General features: G+C 58.4%; 1 protein-coding gene across 1 annotated transcript in view; it reads left to right on the forward strand.

Annotated features, from left to right (window-relative positions):
* Nucleotides 1-12,314, forward strand: part of LOC121273055 (serine/threonine-protein kinase 36-like) — a 32,372-nt gene that overhangs the window by 19,520 nt on the left and 538 nt on the right. The window lies entirely within an intron of this gene.

A 12,314-nucleotide genomic window follows, 5' to 3' on the forward strand; every position in this document is an offset into this window, starting at 1 on the left:
CTCTCTCTCCCTCTCTCGCGCGCTCTCTCTCTCTCTCTCGCTGTCTCTCTCGCTGTCTCTCTCGCTGTCTCTCTCGCTGTCTCTCTCGCTGTCTCTCTCGCTGTCTCTCTCGCTGTCTCTCTCGCTGTCTCTCGCTGTCTCTCGCTGCCTCTCTCGATGTCTCTCTCGATGTCTCTCTCGATGTCTCTCTCGCTGTCTCTCTCGATGTCTCTCTCTCTTTCGCTGTCTGTCTCTCTCTCTCTCTCTCGCTCTCTCTCTCTCGCTCTCTCTCTCTCGCTCTCTCTCTCTCTCGCTGTCTGTCTCTCTCGCTGTCTGTCTCTCTCGCTGTCTCTTTCTCTCTCGCTGTCTGTCTCTCTCTCTCGCTGTCTCTCTCTCTCTCGCTGTCTCTCTCGCTGTCTCTCTCGCTGTCTCTCTCGCTGTCTCTCTCGCTGTCTCTCTCGCTGTCTCTCTCGCTGTCTCTCGCTGTCTCTCGCTGCCTCTCTCGATGTCTCTCTCGATGTCTCTCTCGCTGTCTCTCTCGATGTCTCTCTCTCTTTCGCTGTCTGTCTCTCTCTCTCTCTCTCGCTCTCTCTCTCTCGCTCTCTCTCTCTCCCGCTCTCTCTCTCTCTCGCTGTCTGTCTCTCTCGCTGTCTGTCTCTCTCTCGCTGTCTGTCTCTCTCTCGCTGTCTGTCTCTCTCTCTCGCTGTCTCTCTCTCTCTCGCTGTCTCTCTCTCTCTCGCTGTCTCTCTCTCTCTCGCTGTCTCTCTCTCTCTCGCTGTCTCTCTCTCTCTCGCTGTCTCTCTCTCTCTCGCTGTCTCTCTCTCTCTCGCTGTCTCTCTCTCTCTCGCTCTCTCTCTCGCTCTCTCTCTCGCTCTCTCTCTCGCTGTCTCTCTCGCTGTCTCTCTCGCTGTCTCTCTCGCTGTCTCTCGCTGTCTCTCTCGCTGTCTCTCTCTCTCTCGCTGTCTCTCTCTCTCTCTCGCTGTCTCTCTCTCTCTCTCTCTTTCTCTCGCTGTCTCTCTCTCTCTCTCGCTGTCTCTCTCGCTGTCTCTCTCGCTGTCTCTCTCGCTGTCTCTCTCGCTGTCTCTCTCGCTGTCTCTCTCGCTGTCTCTCTCTCTCTCGCTGTCTCTCTCTCTCTCTCGCTGTCTCTCTCTCTCTCTCGCTGTCTCTCTCTCTCTCTCGCTGTCTCTCTCTCTCTCTCGCTATCTCTCTCTCTCTCTCGCCGTCTCTCTCTCGCCGTCTCTCTCGCCGTCTCTCTCCCTCTCTCTCGCGCTCTCTCTCCCTCTCTCTCCCTCTCTCTCGCGCTCTCTCTCCCTCTCTCTCCCTCTCTCTCCCTCTCTCTCCCTCTCTCTCGCTCTCTCTCCCTCTCTCTCGCTCTCTCTCGCTCTCTCTCCCCCTCCCCTCACAGTCTCCCTCTCTCTCCCTCTCTCTCCTCTCTCTCCCTCTCTCTCCCGCTCTCTCTCGCGCTCTCTCTCGCGCTCTCTCTCGCGCTCTCTCTCGCGCTCTCTCTCGCGCTCTCTCTCGCGCTCTCTCTCGCGCTCTCTCTCGCGCTCTCTCTCGCGCTCTCTCTCGCGCTCTCTCTCGCGCTCTCTCTCGCTCTCTCTCGCGCTCTCTCTCGCTCTCTCTCGCGCTCTCTCTCGCTCTCTCTCGCGCTCTCTCTCGCGCTCTCTCTCCCTCTCTCTCGCGTTCTCTCTCCCTCTCTCACGCGCGCTCTCTCTCCCTCTCTCACGCGCGCTCTCTCTCCCTCTCTCGCGCGCTCTCTCTCCCTCTCTCGCGTGCTCTCTCTCCCTCTCTCGCGCGCTCTCTCTCCCTCTCTCGCGCGCTCTCTCTCCCTCTCTCGCGCGCTCTCTCCCTCTCTCGCGCGCTCTCTCTCCCTCTCTCGCGCGCTCTCTCTCCCTCTCTCGCGCGCTCTCTCTCCCTCTCTCGCGCGCTCTCTCTCCCTCTCTCGCGCGCTCTCTCTCCCTCTCTCGCGCGCTCTCTCTCCCTCTCTCGCGCGCTCTCTCTCCCTCTCTCGCGCGCTCTCTCTCCCTCTCTCGCGCGCTCTCTCCCTCTCTCGCGCGCTCTCTCTCCCTCTCTCGCGCGCTCTCTCTCCCTCTCTCGCGCGCTCTCTCTCCCTCTCTCGCGCGCTCTCTCTCTCTCTCTCGCTGTCTCTCTCTCTCTCTCGCTGTCTCTCTCGCTGTCTCTCTCGCCGTCTCTCTCGCCGTCTCTCTCCCTCTCTCTTGCGCTCTCTCTCCCTCTCTCTCCCTCTCTCTCGCGCTCTCTCTCCCTCTCTCTCCCTCTCTCTCGCTCTCGCTCTCCCGCTCTCTCTCTCTCTCCCGCTCTCTCTCTCTCTCCCACTCTCCCTCTCTCTCCCGCTCTCTCTCCCGCTCTCTCTCGCGCTCTCTCTCGCGCTCTCTCTCGCGCTCTCTCTCGCGCTCTCTCTCGCGCTCTCTCTCGCGCTCTCTCTCGCGCTCTCTCTCGCGCTCTCTCTCGCTCTCTCTCGCGCTCTCTCTCGCGCTCTCTCTCCCTCTCTCTCGCGTTCTCTCTCCCTCTCTCACGCGCGCTCTCTCTCCCTCTCTCGCGCGCTCTCTCTCCCTCTCTCGCGCGCTCTCTCTCCCTCTCTCGCGTGCTCTCTCTCCCTCTCTCGCGCGCTCTCTCTCCCTCTCTCGCGCGCTCTCTCTCCCTCTCTCGCGCGCTCTCTCTCCCTCTCTCGCGCGCTCTCTCTCCCTCTCTCGCGCGCTCTCTCTCCCTCTCTCGCGCGCTCTCTCTCCCTCTCTCGCGCGCTCTCTCTCCCTCTCTCGCGAGCTCTCCTCTCCCTCTCTCGCGCGCTCTCTCTCCCTCTCTCGCGCGCTCTCTCTCCCTCTCTCGCGCGCTCTCTCTCCCTCTCTCGCGCGCTCTCTCTCCCTCTCTCGCGCGCTCTCTCTCTCTCTCTCGCTGTCTCTCTCTCTCTCTCGCTGTCTCTCTCGCTGTCTCTCTCGCTGTCTCTCGCTGTCTCTCGCTGCCTCTCTCGATGTCTCTCTCGATGTCTCTCTCGCTGTCTCTCTCGATGTCTCTCTCTCTTTCGCTGTCTGTCTCTCTCTCTCTCTCGCTCTCTCTCTCTCGCTCTCTCTCTCTCCCGCTCTCTCTCTCTCTCGCTGTCTGTCTCTCTCGCTGTCTGTCTCTCTCTCGCTGTCTGTCTCTCTCTCGCTGTCTGTCTCTCTCTCGCTGTCTGTCTCTCTCTCGCTGTCTGTCTCTCTCTCGCTGTCTGTCTCTCTCTCGCTGTCTGTCTCTCTCTCGCTGTCTGTCTCTCTCTCTCGCTGTCTGTCTCTCTCTCTCGCTGTCTGTCTCTCTCTCGCTGTCTGTCTCTCTCTCGCTGTCTGTCTCTCTCTCGCTGTCTGTCTCTCTCTCGCTGTCTGTCTCTCTCTCGCTGTCTGTCTCTCTCTCGCTGTCTCTCTCTCTCTCGCTGTCTCTCTCTCTCTCGCTGTCTCTCTCTCTCGCTGTCTCTCTCTCTCTCGCTGTCTCTCTCTCTCTCGCTGTCTCTCTCTCTCTCGCTGTCTCTCTCTCTCTCGCTGTCTCTCTCTCTCTCGCTGTCTCTCTCTCTCTCGCTGTCTCTCTCTCTCTCGCTGTCTCTCTCTCTCTCGCTGTCTCTCTCGCTGTCTTTCTCTCTCTCTCGCTGTCTCTCTCTCTCTCTCGCTGTCTCTCTCTCTCTCGCTGTCTCTCTCTCTCTCTCGCTGTCTCTCTCTCTCTCTCGCTGTCTCTCTCTCTCTCGCTGTCTCTCTCTCTCTCTCGCTGTCTCTCTCTCTCTCTCGCTGTCTCTCTCTCTCTCGCTGTCTCTCTCTCTCTCGCTGTCTCTCTCTCTCTCGCTGTCTCTCTCGCTGTCTCTCTCGCTGTCTCTCTCGCTGTCTCTCTCGCTGTCTCTCTCTCTCTCTCGCTGTCTCTCTCTCGCCATCTCTCTCTCCCTCTCTCTCGCGCTCTCTCTCCCTCTCGAGCTCTCTCACGCTCTCTCTCACGCTCTCTCTCACGCGCTCTCTCACACGCTCTCTCGCGCTCTCTCTCCCTCTCTCGCGCTCTCTCTCCCTCTCTCGCGCTCTCTCTCACCCCCTCTCTCGCGCTCTCTCTCCCTCTCTCGCGCTCTCTCTCCCTCTCTCGCGCTCTCTCTCCCTCTCTCTCGCTCTCTCCCTCTCTCGCGTGCTCTCTCTCTCGCTCTCTCTCCCTCTCTCGCGCTCTCTCTCTCTCGCGCTCTGTCTCTCTCTCTCTCTCTCTCTCTCTCTCTCTCTCTCTCGCTGTCTCTCTCTCTCGCTGTCTCTCTCTCTCGCTGTCTCTCTCTCTCTCTGTCCCTCTCTGTCTGTCCCTCTCTGTCTGTCCCTCTCTGTCTGTCCCTCTCTGTCTGTCCCTCTCTGTCTGTCCCTCTCTGTCTGTCCCTCTCTGTCTGTCCCTCTCTGTCTGTCCCTCTCTGTCTGTCCCTCTCTGTCTGTCCCTCTCTCGCTGTCCCTCTCTCGCTGTCCCTCTCTCGCTGTCCCTCTCTCGCTGTCCCTCTCTCGCTGTCCCTCTCTCGCTGTCTCTCTCTCTCTGTCTGTCTCTCTCTCTCCCTCGCTCTCTCTCTCTCTCGCTCTCTCTCTCTCTCGCTGTCTCTCTCTCTCTCGCTCTCTCTCTCTCTCGCTCTCTCTCTCTCGCTCTCTCTCTCTCGCTGTCTGTCTCTCTCGCTGTCTCTCTCTCTCGCTGTCTCTCTCTCTCTCGCTGTCTCTCTCTCTCTCGCTGTCTCTCTCTCTCTCGCTGTCTCTCTCGCTGTCTCTCTCTCTCTCTCTCGCTGTCTCTCTCTCTCGCTGTCTCTCTCTCTCTCGCTGTCTCTCTCTCTCTCGCTGTCTCTCTCTCTCTCGCTGTCTCTCTCTCTCTCTCGCTGTCTCTCTCTCTCGCTGTCTCTCTCTCTCTCGCTGTCTCTCTCTCTCTCGCTGTCTCTCTCTCTCTCGCTGTCTGTCTCTCTCGCTGTCTCTCTCTCTCTCTCGCTGTCTCTCTCTCTCTCTCGCTGTCTCTCTCTCTCTCGCTGTCTCTCTCTCTCGCTGTCTCTCTCTCTCTCGCTGTCTCTCTCTCTCTCGCTGTCTCTCTCTCTCTCGCTGTCTCTCTCTCTCTCGCTGTCTCTCTCTCTCTCGCTGTCTCTCTCTCTCTCGCTGTCTCTCTCTCTCTCGCTGTCTCTCTCTCTCTCGCTGTCTCTCTCTCTCTCGCTGTCTCTCTCTCTCTCGCTGTCTCTCTCTCTCTCGCTGTCTCTCTCTCTCTTGCTGTCTCTTTCTCTCTCTCGCTGTCTCTCTCTCTCGCAGTCTCTCTCTCTCTCTCTTTCGCTGTCTCTCTCTCTCTCTTTCACTATCTCTCTCTCTCTTTTGCTGTCTCTCTCTCTCTCTTCCGCTGTCTCTCTCTCTCTCTTTCGCTGTCTCTCTCTCTCTCTTTCGCTGTCTCTCTCTCTCTCTTTCGCTGTCTCTCTCTCTCTCTTTCGCTGTCTCTCTCTCTCTCTTTCGCTGTCTCTCTCTCTCTCTTTCGCTGTCTCTCTCTTTCGCTGTCTCTCTCTCTCGCTGTCTGTCTCTCTCGCTGTCTGTCTCTCTCGCCGTCTCTCTCTCTCGCCGTCTCTCTCTCTCTCGCCGTCTCTCTCTCTCTCGCCGTCTCTCTCTCTCTCGCCGTCTCTCTCTCTCTCGCCGTCTCTCTCTCTCTCGCCGTCTCTCTCTCTCGCTGTCTCTCTCTCTCGCTGTCTCTCTCTCTCTCGCTGTCTCTCTCTCTCGCTGTCTCTCTCTCTCTCGCTGTCTCTCTCTCGCTGTCTCTCTCTCTCTCGCCGTCTCTCTCTCTCTCGATGTCTCTCTCTCACCGTCTCTCTCTCTCGCACGCTCTCTCACTCTCTCGCACGCTCTCTCACTCTCTCACGTGCGCTCTCTCCCTCTCTCTCTCGCGCTCTCTCTCCCTCTCTCTCGCGCTCTCTCTCCCTCTCTCTCGCGCTCTCTCTCCCTCTCTCTCGCGCTCTCTCTCCCTCTCTCGCGCGCTCTCTCTCCCTCTCTCTCGCGCTCTCTCTCCCTCTCTCTCGCGCTCTCTCTCCCTCTCTCTCGCGCTCTCTCTCCCTCTCTCGCGCGCTCTCTCTCCCTCTCTCGCGCGCTCTCTCTCTCGCTCTCTCTCCCTCTCTCACTCTCTCTCCCTCTCTCGCGCTCTCTCTCTCGCGCGCTCTCTCACTCTCGCGCGCTGTCTCTCACTCTCTCTCACGCGCACTCTCTCATTCTCGCGTGCTCTCTCTCTTTCTCTCGCGCGCTCTCTCTTTCTCTCGCTCTCTCTCTCTCTGTCTCCCTCTCTCTCTCTCGCTGTCTCTCTCTCTCTCTCGCTGTCTCTCTCTCTCGCTGTCTCTCTCTCTCGCTGTCTCTCTCTCTCGCTGTCTCTCTCTCGCTGTCTCTCTCTCTCGCTGTCTCTCTCTCTCGCTGTCTCTCTCTCTCGCTGTCTCTCTCTCTCGCTGTCTCTCTCTCTCGCTGTCTCTCTCTCTCGCCGTCTCTCTCTCTCTCGCCGTCTCTCTCTCTCTCGCTGTCTCTCTCTCTCTCGCTGTCTCTCTCTCTCTCGCTGTCTCTCTCTCTCGCTGTCTCTCTCTCTCTCGCCGTCTCTCTCTCTCTCGATGTCTCTCTCTCACCGTCTCTCTCTCTCGCACGTTCTCTCACTCTCTCGCACGCTCTCTCACTCTCTCGCACGCTCTCTCACTCTCTCACGTGCGCTCTCTCCCTCTCTCTCTCGCGCTCTCTCTCCCTCTCTCTCGCGCTCTCTCTCGCGCGCTCTCTCTCTCGCTCTCTCTCCCTCTCTCGCGCTCTCTCTCTCTCGCGCTCTCTCTCTCTCGCGCTCTCTCTCTCGCGCTCTCTCTCTCGCGCTCTCTCTCTCGCGCTCTCTCTCTCGCGCTCTCTCTCTCGCGCTCTCTCTCTCGCGCTCTCTCTCTCGCGCTCTCTCTCTCGCGCTCGCTGTCTCTCTCGCTGTCTCTCTCTCTCGCTGTCTCTCTCTCTCGCTGTCTCTCTCTCTCGCTGTCTCTCTCTCTCGCTGTCTCTCTCTCTCGCTGTCTCTCTCTCTCGTTGTCTCTCGCTGTCCCTCTCTCGCTGTCCCTCTCTCGCTGTCCCTCTCTCGCTGTCCCTCTCTCGCTGTCCCTCTCTCGCTGTCCCTCTCTCGCTGTCTCTCTCGCTGTCTCTCTCGCTGTCTCTCTCGCTGTCTCTCTCGCTGTCTCTCTCGCTGTCTCTCTCGCTGTCTCTCTCTCTTTCGCTGTCTGTCTCTCTCTCTTTCTCTCGCTCTCTCTCTCTGTCTCTCTCTCTCTCGCTGTCTCTCTCTCTCGCTGTCTCTCTCGCTGTCTCTCTCGCTGTCTCTCTCGCTGTCTCTCTCGCTGTCTCTCTCGCTGTCTCTCTCGCTGTCTCTCTCGCTGTCTCTCTCGCTGTCTCTCTCTCTCGCTGTCTCTCTCTCGCCGTCTCTCTCTCTCTCGCCGTCTCTCTCTCTCTCGCTGTCTCTCTCTCACCGTCTCTGTCTCTCGCACGCTCTCTCACTCTCTCGCACGCTCTCTCACTCTCTCGCACGCTCTCTCACTCTCTCACGTGCGCTCTCTCACTCTCTCACGTGCGCTCTCTCACTCTCTCTCGCGCGCTCTCTCATCTCGCGCGCCGTCTCTCACTCTCTCTCACGCGCACTCTCTCATTCTCGCGTGCTCTCTCTCTTTCTCTCGCGCGCTCTCTCTTTCTCTCGCTCTCTCTCTCGCTGTTTCTCTCTCTCTCTCTCGCTGTCTCTCTCTCTCTCTCTCGCTGTCTCTCTCTCTCTCGCTGTCTCTCTCTCTCTCTCTCGCTGTCTCTCTCTCTCTCTCTCGCTGTCTCTCTCGCTGTCTCTCTCGCTGTCTCTCTCTCTCGCTGTCTCTCTCTCTCGCTGTCTCTCTCTCTCTCGCTGTCTCTCTCTCTCTCGCTGTCTCTCTCTCTCTCGCTGTCTCTCTCTCTCTCGCTGTCTCTCTCTCTCTCGCTGTCTCTCTCTCTCGCTGTCTCTCTCTCTCTCGCTGTCTCTCTCTCTCTCGCTGTCTCTCTCTCTCTCGCTGTCTCTCTCTCTCTCACCGTCTCTCTCTCTCGCAAGTTCTCTCACTCTCTCGCGTGCGCTCTCTCACTCTCTCTCGTGCGCTCTCTCTCACTCTCGCGCGCTCTCTCTCACTCTCGCGCGCTCTCTCACTCTCTCTCGCGCGCTGTCTCTCACTCTCTCGCGTGCTGTCTCTCACTCTCTCGCGCGCTGTCTCTCACTCTCTCTCGCGCTCTCTCTCACTCTCTCTCGCGCTCTCTCTCACTCTCTCTCGCGCTCTCTCTCACTCTCTCTCGCGCTCTCTCTCACTCACGCGCTCTCTCTCTTTCTCTTGCGCGCCCTCTTTCTCTCGCTCTCTCTCTCGCTGTCTCTCTCTTTCGCTGTCTCTCTCTCTCGCTGTCTGTCTCTCTCGCTCTGTCTCTCTCGCTGTCTGTCTCTCTCGCTGTCTGTCTCTCTCGCTGTCTCTCTCTCTCGCCATCTCTCTCTCTCGCCGTCTCTCTCTCTCGCCGTGTCTCTCTCTCTCGCCGTCTCTCTCTCTCTCGCCGTCTCTCTCTCTCTCGCCGTCTCTCTCTCTCGCCGTCTCTCTCTCGCCGTCTCTCTCTCTCTCGCCGTCTCTCTCTCTCTCGCCGTCTCTCTCTCTCTCGCCGTCTCTCTCTCTCTCGCCGTCTCTCTCTCTCGCTGTCTCTCTCTCTCGCTGTCTCTCTCTCTCTCGCTGTCTCTCTCTCTCTCGCTGTCTCTCTCTCTCTCGCTGTCTCTCTCTCTCTCGCTGTCTCTCTCTCTCTCGCTGTCTCTCTCTCTCTCGCTGTCTCTCTCTCTCTCTCGCCGTCTCTCTCTCTCTCGCCGTCTCTCTCTCTCTCGCCGTCTCTCTCTCTCTCGATGTCTCTCTCTCACCGTCTCTCTCTCTCGCACGCTCTCTCACTCTCTCGCACGCTCTCTCACTCTCTCACGTGCGCTCTCTCCCTCTCTCTCTCGCGCTCTCTCTCCCTCTCTCTCGCGCTCTCTCTCCCTCTCTCTCGCGCTCTCTCTCCCTCTCTCGCGCGCTCTCTCTCCCTCTCTCGCGCGCTCTCTCTCTCGCTCTCTCTCCCTCTCTCGCGCTCTCTCGCGCGCTCTCTCACTCTCGCGCGCTGTCTCTCACTCTCTCTCACGCGCACTCTCTCATTCTCGCGTGCTCTCTCTCTTTCTCTCGCGCGCTCTCTCTTTCTCTCGCTCTCTCTCTCGCTGTCTCCCTCTCTCTCTCTCGCTGTCTCTCTCTCTCTCTCGCTGTCTCTCTCTCTCTCTCGCTGTCTCTCTCTCTCTCTCGCTGTCTCTCTCTCTCTCTCGCTGTCTCTCTCTCTCGCTGTCTCTCTCTCTCGCTGTCTCTCTCTCTCGCTGTCTCTCTCACTCGCTGTCTCTCTCTCTCGCCGTCTCTCTCTCTCTCGCTGTCTCTCTCTCTCTCGCTGTCTCTCTCTCTCTCGCTGTCTCTCTCTCTCTCTCGATGTCTCTCCCTCTCTCACTGTCTCTCTCTCTCTCTCGCTCTCTCACTCTCTCGCTGCTCTCTCACTCTCTCGTGCTCCTCTCTCCCTCTCTCTCTCGCAGCTCTCTCTCTCTCTCTTTCGCTGTCTCTCTCTCTCTTTCGCTGTCTCTCTCTCTCTTTCGCTGTCTCTCTCTCTCTCTCGCTGTCTCTCTCTCTCTCTCGCTGTCTCTCTCTCTCTCTCTCGCGCTCTCTCTCTCGCGCTCTCTCTCTCGCGCTCTCTCTCTCGCGCTCTGTCTCTCTCTCTCGCTGTCTCTCTCGCTGTCTCTCTCTCTCGCTGTCTCTCTCTCTCGCTGTCTCTCGCTGTCCCTCTCTCGCTGTCCCTCTCTCGCTGTCCCTCTCTCGCTGTCCCTCTCTCGCTGTCCCTCTCTCGCTGTCCCTCTCTCGCTGTCCCTCTCTCGCTGTCCCTCTCTCGCTGTCTCTCTCTCGCTGTCTCTCTCGCTGTCTCTCTCTCGCTGTCTCTCTCGCTGTCTCTCTCGCTGTCTCTCTCGCTGTCTCTTTCTCGCTGTCTCTTTCTCGCTGTCTCTCTCTCGCTGTCTCTCTCTCGCTGTCTCTCTCTCTCGCTGTCTCTCTCTCTCTCGCTGTCTCTCTCTCTCTCGCTGTCTCTCTCTCTCTCGCTGTCTCTCTCTCTCGCTGTCTCTCTCTCTCTCGCTGTCTCTCTCTCTCGCTGTCTCTCTCTCTCTCGCTGTCTCTCTCTCTCTCGCTGTCTCTCTCTCTCGCTGTCTCTCTCTCTCTCGCTGTCTCTCTCTCTCTCGCTGTCTCTCTCTCTCTCGCTGTCTCTCTCTCTCTCGCTGTCTCTCTCTCTCTCGCTGTCTCTCTCTCTCTCGCTGTCTCTCTCTCTCTCGCTGTCTCTCTCTCTCTCGCTGTCTCTCTCTCTCTCGCTGTCTCTCTCTCTCTCGCTGTCTCTCTCTCTCTCGCTGTCTCTCTCTCTCTCGCTGTCTCTCTCTCTCTCGCTGTCTCTCTCTCTCTCGCTGTCTCTCTCTCTCTCGCTGTCTCTCTCTCTCTCGCTGTCTCTCTCGCTGTCTTTCTCTCTCTCTCGCTGTCTCTCTCTCTCTCTCGCTGTCTCTCTCTCTCTCGCTGTCTCTCTCTCTCTCGCTGTCTCTCTCTCTCTCTCGCTGTCTGTCTCTCTCGCTGTCTCTTCTCTCTCTCGCTGTCTCTTCTCTCTCTCGCTGTCTCTCTCTCTCTCTCGCTGTCTGTCTCTCTCGCTGTCTCTCTCTCTCTCTCGCTGTCTCTCTCTCTCTCTCGCTGTCTCTCTCTCTCTTGCTGTCTCTCTCTCTCTTGCTGTCTCTCTCTCTCTCGCTGTCTCTCTCTCTCTCTGTGTCTCTCTCTCTCTCTGTGTGTCTCTCTCGCTGTCTCTCTCTCTCGCTCTCTCTCTCTCTCGCTGTCTCTCTCTCTCTCGCTGTCTCTCTCTCTCTCGCTGTCTCTCTCTCTCTCGCTGTCTCTCTCTCTCTCGCTGTCTCTCTCTCTCTCGCTGTCTCTCTCTCTCTTGCTGTCTCTCTCTCTCTCGCTGTCTCTCTCTCTCGCTGTCTCTCTCTCTCTCTTTCGCTGTCTCTCTCTCTCTCTTTCACTATCTCTCTCTCTCTTTTGCTGTCTCTCTCTCTCTCTTCCGCTGTCTCTCTCTCTCTCTCTTTCGCTGTCTCTCTCTCTCTCTTTCGCTGTCTCTCTCTCTCTCTTTCGCTGTCTCTCTCTCTCTCTTTCGCTGTCTCTCTCTCTCTCTTTCGCTGTCTCTCTCTCTCTTTTTCGCTGTCTCTCTCTTTCGCTGTCTCTCTCTCTCGCTGTCTGTCTCTCTCGCCGTCTCTCTCTCTCGCCGTCTCTCTCTCTCGCCGTCTCTCTCTCTCTCGCCGTCTCTCTCTCTCTCGCCGTCTCTCTCTCTCTCGCCGTCTCTCTCTCTCGCCGTCTCTCTCTCTCTCGCCGTCTCTCTCTCTCTCGCCGTCTCTCTCTCTCCTCGCCGTCTCTCTCTCTCTCGCTGTCTCTCTCTCTCGCTGTCTCTCTCTCTCTCGCTGTCTCTCTCTCTCGCTGTCTCTCTCTCTCTCGCTGTCTCTCTCTCGCTGTCTCTCTCTCTCGCCGTCTCTCTCTCTCTCGCCGTCTCTCTTTCACCGTCTCTGTCTCTCGCACGCTCTCTCACTCTCTCGCACGCTCTCTCACTCTCTCACGTGCGCTCTCTCACTCTCTCTCGCGCGCTCTCTCTCCTCTCCTCGCGCTCTCTCTCCCCTCTCTCTCTGCGCTCTCTCTCCTCTCTCTCGCCGCTTCTCTCCCTCTCTCTCGCGCTCTCTCTCCCTCTCTCGCGCTCTCTCTCCCTCTCTCTCGCGCTCTCTCTCCTCTCTCTCGCGCTCTCTCTCCCTCTCTCGCGCGCTCTCTCTCCCTCTCTCGCGCGCTCTCTCTCTCGCTCTCTCTCCTCTCTCACTCTCTCTCACTCTCTCGCGCTCTCTCTCTCGCGCGCTCTCTCACTCTCGCGCGCTGTCTCTCACTCTCTCTCACGCGCACTCTCTCATTCTCGCGTGCTCTCTCTCTTTCTCTCGCGCGCTCTCTCTTTCTCTCGCTCTCTCTCTCTCTGTCTCTCTCTCTCTCTCTCGCTGTCTCTCTCTCTCGCTGTCTCTCTCTCTCGCTGTCTCTCTCTCTCGCTGTCTCTCTCTCTCGCTGTCTCTCTCTCGCTGTCTCTCTCTCGCTGTCTCTCTCTCGCTGTCTCTCTCTCTCGCTGTCTCTCTCTCTCGCTGTCTCTCTCTCTCGCTGTCTCTCTCTCTCGCTGTCTCTCTCTCTCTCGCTGTCTCTCTCTCTCTCGCTGTCTCTCTCTCTCTCGCTGTCTCTCTCTCTCTCGCTGTCTCTCTCTCTC

The sequence above is a fragment of the Carcharodon carcharias genome, chromosome 38 (assembly GCF_017639515.1).
Source record: "Carcharodon carcharias isolate sCarCar2 chromosome 38, sCarCar2.pri, whole genome shotgun sequence".
NCBI classification, from domain to species: domain Eukaryota; kingdom Metazoa; phylum Chordata; class Chondrichthyes; order Lamniformes; family Lamnidae; genus Carcharodon; species Carcharodon carcharias.